This window comes from Podarcis tiliguerta, assembly GCF_965153285.1.
Source record: "Podarcis tiliguerta genome assembly, chromosome: 13".
In the NCBI taxonomy this organism is placed as follows: Eukaryota; Metazoa; Chordata; class Lepidosauria; order Squamata; family Lacertidae; genus Podarcis; species Podarcis tiliguerta.
In genome coordinates, this window is record NC_139546.1 from 38,709,809 (window position 1) to 38,720,873 (window position 11,065).

An 11,065-nucleotide genomic window follows, 5' to 3' on the forward strand; every position below is an offset into this window, starting at 1 on the left:
CATTATTTGCTTTGTTCTGTTTAGGGCCCTTAAGGCAACAGCTTGTTGTGGTGTTAATTTAGGGGAGTGGGGAGGGGGACCAACCAAGAGGTTAGATATGTAAATAAGAGGAGGGGGAGGGGAGGCTGATTTTCTCTGCTAGTGTTTAAATAAGCAGCTGTGAGAGGGGCTACTGGCCCTTCCCTTGGGGCCAGAGACTGGCCTACTTCGTTGTGGCTTGCAAACTTTTTTAGGCCACAGCCTGCTTGGTTCCATAAACTCAAACTCATCCCCAGTGCACCCTCTACAAAGCATTATCCAGAAGAGCATTTTGCACAGCCCACTGACAAAGACAACCACGATAATATTCCAAATAGTAACAATTAATTGCATTTATTCAAAGTCCATTTAAAGCTATTTAGTTTAGTTAACTTAATGAAACAGGTGAACTTGATTAATACCAGCTTTTCAAATTCTGAATGATATTTACTCCTCCAGCAGCCCCCTGCTGCCCACTTGTCACTTGGCATCTGCCTAGATAACCCTACCACCACCACCCACTTTGGGAACCACTGATCTAACCTTTTACTTGTATTATTTTAATCAAAAGTTAGATGTGTTGCTATATATACATATACACACATACGTATACACACACACACAAAACTTATAGACTATTAGGCATGAGATACTGGGAGTCCAACCACTATGGCCATTGGTCAGGGATTTGTAGTTGAGTGAGGGCCACAGGCTTTCCCTCCCCCCACCTGCACATTATATAGTCCAAGGCAGGCTCCAGAACACCTCAGATTTTTTGTTCCATGTTTGTTTGGCTCTCCTGGGTGCTTAACACTGAATAGGGGCCTGTGCTGAGAGCCACAATCTGATGTAAAGTGTTTGGTGTCTCATATTATCTGTGACAGCCTAACTTCTTGATGTTCAATTCTACCCCTTAAACTATTGTTTCTAGAATACTGTGGGGTGGGTATGGGGAGAAACATATACATGGGCATAGCCAGGGGGGCAGAGGGGGGCAGTTGCCTCCCTAGATCAAGTAAAACAATAGAAATACTTAAATAACTAACTGACCAATCACGTTGGTTCTGCCCCCACCCCAACAAAAGTCCTGCCCCCCCCCAACAAAAATCCTGGCTATGCCCATGGACATATACTGTAGTTGTATATGTTTAGGATGCCCAAAGCAAGGCTTTTTTATTCTTACAGCATCCCTCTCAGATCAGCATCAAATGCATTTTTTTAAATTGCAGCGGCAGAAATATACTGTCCTGCTCAAGCTCACATTCAAAATTTATAGCTCAGGTGAGATTTCTATTTTGGTTGGAGCCCTGTCTTCATTGTCACAGTTCTTTCCACTCATGTTAACGTGATGCTTCTGCACTCCCGTTTTAAAGGTGAATGTACTTAGTCAAAAGGTGCAGGTGATATAGGTGCAGGTGATTATTCACCTCTGTCATGGTGAATAATACAATAATACACATAGCAGCATGACAAGACACAGCTCGTGCTTCGCTGCATTGTGAGTGCTCTTACAATGACCACACTGGTTCCCATGATCACACTGAAAGCCCTGTAGTACTGCAAAGCTCCCATTGTGTTGTGTGTGGTGGTATTGTGCACTGCAGCCTTGGACTGTTCCCTGCAGCACTGGCAAATGCAGAGTATTGAAGAATTTCATGTTGCTCATGTCTTTGCAGGGTCTCATCTTCACACTAGTTGCCCACCAGTGCAATGCCTGCAGGTCATCATAGTCAAATAATATATTTCACAGTTTTTTTATTCATAGGGAACAAGTCCCACAGGGTTGTTGTGAGGACAAACAATATTAACTTTGCACATTAAAGTAAATTATCACCATCACTTAACACAGACATACACACTCTGATCCAATACTGTCTGGGCTGCTGGGCTGTCATGGAATGTTCACAAATGGTCTAAGTGCTCAGGGGTAAGATATTAGCAATACAACGTTGGTGAAGAGTGCAGTTTCTGAGAGTGAGGTGAAAGGCTTGTTCTGAGTATGAGAAAAAAGCTTAAGGACCAGGAAGATTTTTGCTATTAATAGAAATACAGGAAGAAGGACAGGATGCCTGGAGCAAGTCAGAGGCTGACAGGTGCAAGATGAGGGGGAAGAATGGAAAGAGAGAAGTGCTTTGAGGCTGAGGGACTATAAATCAGGAAGGCAAAAGGGAATGCAACAAAACAAAAAAAAAGGGCAGGAGAGAGCGGCAGGACTGAACTTAACAGGTTGATTTGAATGAAGAAGACATATTTTGAGCCACTAATCATATCGTATCACTCACCATTTTATCCCTCTTTTGTTGACTTGGCTTGTAACGCCACACGTTCTCACGGTATGGACGCCACTTTAGTCCCCGTACATTCCAGGAGTTCCCAAGCTTTGTGTTGCTTGTCAAATGACACGCGCAAAAGTCTGACTCAGTGTCTCTCAGGAAGCGAGTGGAAAATTAAAGGTTTCCTGTCCCGCTGCACGTGAACTGGGGCCCATCATCTCGTGGGCGGGCAGGTGCCTCAGGGGACAAGAAAGGAAGCGGCAGGTGCCTTCTCCAGTTCTCCTACCTAGCGGCAGCTGCTTCATCTGTAGGGCATGTTCGTTTTTGCCAGGTAGGTGTGAAGGACGTTTTCTGTTTCTCAGTAATGTGATGGAGTGGTTGACTTGATTAGAAAGAGAACACAAATTCAAATCCCTGCCTAGCTATGAAGTTTTGTAAAGCAGGCCTTGGCTCAGCTGTTATCTCTCACGCTAACCCAATCTCACACGGCTATTGTGACGAGCTTTTTGGGGGAGACACAAGATTGTGATGTGATATGTATGAAGTCTGCATCAGTCAGGGGTCACTACCCTTTTTGGGGTGAAGGGCGCATTTGTAGTAACTTGTGGGCAACACACACACATACCACAACCTACTCTCTTGGCTACAGTTTCTTTCACGCCTTATTTTGGAGAAGGGCCCTGTGTGCACATGGCAAGGCCTTTGTGTGTACATGTGGGCCAGTGGGCTCCACGTTGGCAACTCCAAATCAATTTCAGGAGGAACAAGTCCTCCATTGAAAAGTTGATTCAAAGCTTTCTTTATTTTTTCATCCCCGCAGGGCTGCCGTAGCTGCAATCACTTCATGAAAGGGAAAAATTCAACAGATGAAGCTTTTATCCCATCACTTTCTTACCTGGATAAAAAAGCACCTGATGAAGGTCTGCCTGTCACACAGCAGCTCAGATACAATGTGTGTTGGGGGGGGACATGATGACTCTGTATATCTTTTTTGTAATATACAGTTACTGACTCACACTTGCATGCATGAAAGGGTTGACCTGAGCAAAAATTACCAGTGGGTGGGTTTTAGCAGGCTCCCTCCATTCTCTCTCTCTCTCTGCCACTCCTGGAGCAAGCAGCAGCCAAGCAATGGCTCACAGCTGCAAGAAAAAAAATGCATGAATGGAGATAGTGTCTGCAGACAGGGTCATTGTGTGGGTGGTTCCCCTGCACAGGGCACCAAGCCGAGAGGGCACAAAATTGAGACGATCTGTCACTGAGAAGATTCATTTGGGGTGCTAAAATTTGGGCTCACTCAGAGTGCCATACTACCAAAGATTACAAAATCTCCACCCCCACCCTGCCGCAAACAGCAGGATTCTTTTGCAGGAAACCAATTTCTTTCCTTTTAAGCCGTTTGGAACATTTTCTCCTTCTTCATTTTACTGCCAGCAGATGGAGACTTGTTTGCTGTAACTCGTGAATCCCTGTGAGTAAAATCTTCACTTATTTGCAATGCTAAGTGCCTGTCATTTATTCTAGCCTAAGTATTTTTGTGGTGGAAAGTTATTTAAAGGTGGACAAGGGCAAATGTAAAATCTAACCAAGTTTTAATGTGCTTCAGGCATTTGCCATTGTACTAACTCTGCTTTGAGAGAGTAAGCACCTCTCTTCCGAACTTCTGCCAACATATGTATGTGTTCATGGTCACAGAGCTTTAATTTCTTTTCAGCCTGTGTGGTTGTGGAGGCTGAATTGTTAAAGCGCTAACAAGGGGCAGTAATTCAGTAAAGTGCTAAACTAATCACAGCAGGGAAGGCTTGGTCTGGTCTCAGACATAAAAGGCCGAAGAAGTGATGGGAATAGCAGCAGTCAGAGATGTGTTAACAGTGTGGCTGGGCACTTCAATCAGCACCCCCCACCCCACCCTGCCTCTCATGTTGTCCCCCACCCAAAACACCCAAGGAACCAGGAAGCGAGCAAATGGGGAGGGAACAGAAGAGGATGATGCAGAAGGGTGGGGTCTTGTTTCCTCCTAACACACTCATGCTAGTTCAAATAATCCTGATTTACATGATGGCATACAATCTCAGAACCGGAACACAGAAAAGCACATATTGATACAGCCTGTTTCATAAACTAGGACTAGTGCCAAAAAATAAATGCACATCGCCGGGGCAAGGACTGGGCCTTGGAAGTCGCTTTGAAGCTGTCAACATAGCAAGAGAGAGGCCTGAGGCTTGAGGTTGTACTTGGCTTGAATGGGAGCTGAGGGTGGGGGCTTCTCACGTCCATAGTGGCTGGTATAGAATCACTGAATTGTAGACTGTCACCAGGTGGTGTCTGAGGCAGCGCAAGGCTGACAGGCATGTATGGTGGGGACACCAGAGAAGGCCTACCTGGTGGCTGCTCCCAAATTGCAGAACTCCCTTCCAAGCAGAGGCTAGGCTGGTTCTCCTTCTGTTTCCCTTTTGCCATCAGGCAGATACCTTTATGTCTAGACAGGCCATGGGCCACTAAAACTGGCTGCTTCAGGGTCTGTCAATGGTGGGTGCTGTAGGTTTTCTTTACTTACTTTGCTTTTAAATGCTTTTAAGCTACTTTGATTCTGTGTTTTTAATGTGGTTACATGTCTTTTACATATTTATAACTGATTGGTATGCATTTTTTGGCTGTGTTTGTGTGAGCCACTTGGGCCCTGCACGGAGAGAAAAGTGGATATAAAATAAATGAATAAATGAAGCATTTGCGCTGAATACAGAAGGGCCCATGCTCAGTCCCCAGCATCTCCAAGTAGGAGAGACCCTTGTCTGAAATCCTGGAGGGCTGCTTCTAGTCTGTGTAGTACTGAGCCAGATGGACCAATGTTTTGTCTCTGTATAAAACAGCTTCCTATTATGTTCTGCGATTTGGCAACTCTAGCCTGAAATTAAGCCCTAATGACAAAAGTGCCTTGGAGCACATGCAGAGTGTCTTTACTTCACCGTGCCAGCTTACTCAGTCTCTTCTGAAATTAGGGAGAAAGACTTCCCTGTCCAATAAGGTAATGAATAAGGCATAAATAAAACATTTGAAAAGTAACAGTGCCAGGATAATTTATAGGTCTGTTGCACTACCCTTGCTCCTGTACCTGGTACACTGACATTTATCTAGTGGGGTTTTTCTAGCATCTCTAAGCCGAGAAAACGTCCTTAATTTCTGTGCTTCAGGCTGATGTTCGAGACACGGCAGCGGAGCAAGTTTAAAAGGAAAAAGGAAATGCCATTGCCAATCCTGCATTTCACAGGATTACTCTTTGGTGGGGTTACCCTCCACCTGATCTACTTCCACAAAGCCTTTCTGAGGCTTGTTCTGCTCTGTGTTGCTGCTGCTCATAGAAAGACAAGAAGGACTCCTTTGGAACTGGCTTGCTGAGCTCAAACAGAACGAATTGCCGAAATTCCCATGCAGCAGATCTGCAGCTGTTCTTGTCAAATGACTTCAGCACTGGTCATCCAGCCTACCTCCAGGGAACTGGGAACAGTTATGACTGGCTCCTGTAGATGTGGGGATCTTAAAATTACCTTCTTGTGTCATAAATGCGAGTGAGTGTAGGGAATTGAGAGTCCCGAGGTGTGTGTGTGTGTCTATAAGCCCCCTGCCTTTACAGATTTGAACCCTTCATTTCAGCTTGAGGGCCACAGGCCCTGATGGGCAGCCTCCCAAGGGCCACATGGCAGCCGGAAGCAGGCGGGGCAATGGTATATTATTTTATGCTGTAGCCTAGTTTCTATACACATTCAAACAACCAACAGGACATTATCAACAGTTCAAGCACGCAATCCAGCCAAGGAAAAACAGTGTGAAGCAGGAGCATTGAGAGGCATGGCCTAGGGAGGCGAGGCATAGTTAGGGAGGATTGTGACTTGGAAGACAGTCTTGAGATCCAGGTAAGAGTCATGGCGGGCTGCATTCAACCTGTGGGCCTGATTCTCACCCCACAGGCTCCTCTAATGCTTCACTTCACCATTCTTCTTCCTCCATCCATGCTTCTCTTCTTCCCTGCCTCTGTCCTGCCTCTCTTACCTACAAGGAAGGTCCAGCTGCTACTGCCTTACCCTGTGCTCTGTGCTTCCTGCCTAGTAGTCAGTCCATATATGGGACTGCAGAGAGGAATGTATTGTTAGGATACGCATCAGTTTCTAAATTTTCCAACCCGCGGCAGTGAGGCAACGTTTTATGAAGTTGACTTTTCCTTGTTCCCTGTGTGAGAAGTCATATAACTGCAGGCCCCAAATCACTGAGAGATGATAAATTCTCCCTTCAGGAGGGAGCAAGCCTCCCACCCCATGGGTTTCCATTTTTTGTATGTGCTTTGTTTGAGGTCTGTATGATAAAGTGGAGGAGACGTTTTTCCGAGTGCAAATAAGGGCACACCACCAATTAGGAAGTGGGAATTGGGTTACACCAACACAGTCAGGAGATGCTGGTAAATGCAAGGGCGTTCATTGAGGGGAGGAATTTCCCTCTTCAATGAACCATACTTAAATTATTTTATTTAAATTAAAGCTGAAAAAATTTCTAGCATTTGTGGAATCTGACCTATGGGGCACAGACACTATTTTTCTCCTTTTTGGGGTGAGAAACTAGTCTCCCTCCCTTTTCAGTTTTTGACTTTGCTACCCCTCACCCCCCCAAAAAAAACCTCCCATGGGTGTCAAGTGTCAAGATTAGATTTTAAAATTGGGGGTCTCCAATGTGCCACCTTTAGGCTGGGACAACCAAGCCCCACCCCAGATTGAAGTGTCCTATCCCATTCTCCAGAGCCAGCACATGCAATGGTTAACACAGTGCAAAAACACATTTGTATCATGCACCCATCCAAAGAAGTATGTCACCAACTTGAAAAGTTTGGAAAGCTGAAATCTAGCCGGTGTCCTTTGATGCTATACTACCCAGAACTCATTGAAAGATGTAATAACTCATTGAAAAATGTAATAAGTCTTGGGATGGATTGTGGTTATATCATGTTTGGGCAAAGATTAACATAAAAGGTGCTTTAGCTCAAACATGCTGGGAATCTCTCCATTGCGGGTAGCCATGCTGCGAATACTCAATAGGATGTGAAATGCACTCTCCCAGCTCACATCTGTTACGTTTTACACCTCCAGGACTGAAGTCTGGCTTTCAGGGCTGAACTTTGCTGGGCCCAGGTTCCCACTGTTGTTTCAGTACTCAAAAGACTCTCCCAAGAGGCCTTTACTCAGAATTACAGGTGGCACACCTCTGGGGTGGAAGGACTCAAATCGATTGCATTATTTCAGCCAAAGTTCACTGTGGCTTAATTTAAGAACAGAGAGTTCTGACGGATCTAGGCAAAGGCAGTTCTCAGAGGCCTATGGGAAGCCTGCAAGCAAAACACAAACGCAGCAGCTTTCTACCCCCCCGCAACGCAGGAATCCTGCCCACAGCCTTCACTGTGTGGGTTTGACTTTGCCTAATTCTCTTTTAAAACAATCAAAGTTGGATTTGAGCCCAAGCAGCCCTGGACGGGTGGCGCTGTGGGTTAAACCACAGAGCCTAGGGCTTGCCGATCAGGTGGTCGGCGGTTCGAATCCCCGCGACAGGGTGAGCTCCCGTTGCTTGGTCCCTGCTCCTGCCAACCTAGCAGTTCAAAAGCACGTCAAAGTGCAAGTAGATAAATAGGTACCGCTCCGGCGGGAAGGTAAACGGCGTTTCTGTGCGCTGCTGTGGTTCACCAGAAGCGGCTTAATCATGTTGGCCACATGACCTGGAAGCTGTACGCCGGCTCCCTTGGCCAGTAAAGCGAGATGAGCACAGCAACCAGAGTTGTCCGCGACTGAATCTAATGATCAGGGGTCCCTTTACCCTTTACCTAGCCTTGGAACGTATGCAATTATAAGACATGGAATAGTACCTTCAAACATGCAGAGCATCACCACCCACCCTTAGAAGAGGAACATCTGAGATTAGGATGACGTTTTCAGCTCTAAGGTCGTTGCCTTCAAAGGCAGCTGCATCCCTATAAAGTTGATCCTTGTGTCTGCCTCCTCATCACCTTTTCCAGATCAAAGCCAGGAACCCACACAAGGGACAAGTGGCAAATCCAGTTCTTCTGCACAAACATACCTCTCTCCTTCACTCCAGGACTAGTGTGCTTATCTCCATTCTTGGTCTTGGCCAAGAATAACATTTTTCCAGGAGCCACTAGAAACTGGTTTTACAAGCCTGGATGCACAAAGACTGCATGCCAGATGGATGAATGTACCTTAAGGGAGAATAACTTTGGGTAATGATTACAAAAGCTGCCAAGTTTCTTCTGACACTTTGCTTAGTAAAGGTTTTATATACATGCCCACAGTGAGCATAAGACAGAATGAGGAAAACCAGAACTTCTGTGTGTTTGTAAAAGGAGTTTTCAGCCCAGCAAGATCATTTGTCCCAAAGGGAATTTAGCTATATTATTACATTCAAATTCCCTATTGCCCTGCAAAAGAGTGGCCCTTTTAAAAGTTACACTGTGGGTCCCCCCTTATCCCTCCTGCAACCCTGAGTTGCATATCACTGGTTCCAACTTTGATCTCTTAAAATGTAGTAGCTAGAATGTTGGGCCAATTCCAAAATTAAGAGCATTGTGTATGGCACCTGTTGTTCTGCCTTTCTTCAAAGAAGTCTGCAAGCTTAAGCTGAAGATACTTCAGCCGACCCTTCCTCACAAACTGAGGTTTATGGCCAAGCAGGTATGTGAACCCAGGTATCTGATCTAAAGCCCACAATCTGTTGTTACATCAGCGATCATTGCCACAACAACCTGCTCCTGTTGTTTTGAGTCTACTACTTAATCCTCAAAAGATCATCTGCTTTACCGAAATCCCCCTTACTCAGCCCTTAGTCACAAAGGGTGTTGGTGGAATGCAGAGGGTTAACATGGCAAGTGACATCACCATTGTTGTTACATAATGTCCAAAGGCAGACCGCACAGCAGATTGGATTCCCCGACAGCCGGAAACAGGCTATTATAGAACATCGTGGCCTCCAGTAATTGAATAGTTAATTTACACGGCATCACTATTAACATCTTTCCATCCTGGAAGACGGAAGCAAGCAATTGTACAGATCTGTTCCCAGGCAGATGCAGCTGTCTCTAGGCTAGCAATTGTACAGATCTGTTCCCAGGCAGATGCAGCTGTCTCTAGGCTAAGGGAAGGTGGCTTTTACAGAAGGCTGGATGCTCTGCCCAAGGCTAACCACCTCCAGGGAGGAATGACCAGGCAACAGCTGCACACAGAGAAAGTCTGATCATAAAACTTATCACGTGTATCCAGATTGAAACAATGGGGAGGGGGTCAGTTTCCCCCAAGAGATCTATTGTTGTATTCATATGGTCCATGCTGAACCTGCTATGCCAATGATGTGCCACGAAGACAGAACATTTTAAGCATGGTAACTTGTACAGGGTTTCAGAACAGTGTCAGAATTTGATATTGGAGGGATGGTGGAATGGCGAAGGTGCGTGTACATTCTCTTAAGTAGAAGCTGGACACTCAATTTGGGATGGCAGGGTAGAACTTGTTCTTGAACAATGGAAGTGCAACGGTTGGGAATGATTTTAATATAACAGGGCCTGGTTGAGGGTAACAAAACTGCAAAGGACCACTGAAGATGGATAAAGGACAGAGTGAAGGCAATTTCTGAGGAAAAGCTGCACTTGGGCTGTTGTACTACAGTGGTACCTCGGGTTAAGTACTTAATTCGTTCCAGAGGTCCGTTCTTAACCTGAAACTGTACTTAACCTGAAGCACCACTTTAGCTAATGGGGCCTCCTGCTGCCGCATAATTTCTGTTCTCACCCTGAAGCAAAGTTCTTAACCAGAGGTACTATTTCTGGGTTAGCAGAGTCTGTAACCTGAAGCGTATGTAACCCGAGGTACCAATTTAGTTCAGTTTACAGGTTGAGACTTGCATGATTGTTCAACCCAACACCAAACCCTGCCTTCAAGGAGCATGCTGGAGAGGAATTTCAGCAATGCCTTCTCCCTGGCATGAGCATCGTTACTGCTTTTTGTATGGAAGATAATTTAGCAACATGAGCCTTCATAGTCAAGGCCAGATTACAAATTTATCAAAGTCAAGGAATATTGAAAGTACCTGTACGGAGCCCACTCAGATATTACTAAGACCAAGAATCAAGCAAAATGGAAATACAAAGACTGGTTTGTGACTTTAAAAGTTTGGCTTTAGGCATCAAGCTTCATTGCCTGTTCATTTGAGTCACAAAGGTCAAAGTACACTATTATGCAATGCAAAGCATTAATGAACTGTACTAGCTGCACACCAATGTTAAAAAAAGGAATTCAAATTAACTCAGCAAAGACTGGATTTAGTGGAGCGCAGTCACTGCTGCTTCAAAGACTACAAAACAGCAGTGTTTAACACAGAGGATGTAAAAAGGCTTTGGCCTTCATATCCAAGTTTCTGACAGCCAAGTACAATTGTAATTATGACTATGACATTTATATGTATTTTTTCTTTAAACAAACCCAACATTAAACAGCACGAGAGGAAATTGCCTCTCCACCATGCTTTTGAGACTTTTGTATCCAAATCACTATGAACAGCGTACATTTCAATGGCATTCCATGGAGATTTTATCAACAGCAATGTATACATTGAGTCAGCTCCATCAGTGTTAACAGTGTAGCTAGACTTGTGCTTATTTATGTATGAAATTAGGCTTAAGCCATAGGTATGTGAACCTCATAAAGGCAAGGGAAGGACTCTTAAGGATGCCA